Genomic DNA, 1,220 nt, shown 5'->3' with positions numbered 1-1,220 from the left:
GGTTCTGTCTGTTGTCTCTCTCCTGTCTATCTTCCGCCTCTGTCTCTCCTCTCTCTCTCTCTCTCCTCTCCTACTCCTGCTCTCTTTGCTCCTCTCTCTCTCCCCACTTCCCCGGCCCTACTCTTCTACTCTCTCTCCCCCCCCCTCTCTCTCTCTCCCTTCGCTCTTCCTTCTTCTCCTCTCTCGCCTCCTGTCTCTCTCTGCTCTCTCCTCTACTTTTCTTCTCTCTCTCCCCTTACCGCCTCTCTGGGCATTTTCTGCGCAATTCGCAGACCATGGAGAACTATAATCCTCTTAACTAGAAAACGCCTGGGCTCGGCATATTGCCGTGTTGCCGTGTTGCAGGTTCAACGCAGGATGAATTTCTCTGGTGTTTCGCACCGAAAAGGCAAAGTCTTGTGCTGTCTGTTTGTCTCTCTCCTTCTTTTCGCTTCTCGCTTTTCTCTTTTCTTCTCTCTTCTCTTCTCTTCTCCTCTCGCTCTTTGTCTTGTCTCTTCTCTCTTTCCTCTCTCCCTGCTTCCGTCCTACACTTCGTCCTCATCCCCCCTTTCTTCTTCTTCTCTCTCTCTCCTCTCTCTCTCTCCCCGTTCTCTCCTCCTCTCCTTTCTCTCTCTCTGCTCTCTCCCTCTCTCTCTCGCTCTCGCCCTCTCTCTCGCTCTCCCCTCACGCTCTGTTTCTGGCATTATGTGCAATTACGGCAGACATGGGCAGAACTAACCGCTAAACTAGAAATATCGCTCTGGATCGGCGATATTGCCGCCGTGTTGCCGTATTTGCAAGGTTCAACGCAGTATGAATTTCTTCTGGGTTTCGCGACGAAAAGAAAAGTCGTGTCTATCTGATTTGCTCTCTCTCGCTTCTCCTCGCTCTTTCCTCTCTCTCTCTCTCTTTCTTCCTCTCTACTCTCTCTCTTCTCCCAGCCCCTCTCCTCGCTCTCACCTACTTCTCCCCGCCCGCCACCGCCAGCCACGCAGCGCAGCGGCTTCTCTCTCTCTCTCTCTCTCTCGCCCCTTCTCTCTCTCCTCTTACCCTTCTCTCTCTGCTCTCCCTGTGACTCGTCTCTCCAGTCGTCGTCGTCGCGGCCTCTACGCTCCTCGCTCTCTCTCTCTCTCTCTCTCTTTTCTCTCTTCTCTTACTTCTCTCTCCTCCGTCTTCTCTCTCTCTCTCTCTCTCCCTTCTGCTCTCTCTCTCTCTCCCCTTCTCTCTATCGCTCTTCTCCT

The sequence above is a fragment of the Priapulus caudatus genome, unplaced genomic scaffold (genome assembly GCF_000485595.1).
Source record: "Priapulus caudatus unplaced genomic scaffold, Priapulus_caudatus-5.0.1 Scaffold718, whole genome shotgun sequence".
Classification (NCBI taxonomy): domain Eukaryota; kingdom Metazoa; phylum Priapulida; class Priapulimorpha; order Priapulimorphida; family Priapulidae; genus Priapulus; species Priapulus caudatus.
This window is presented reverse-complemented; position numbering follows the sequence as displayed.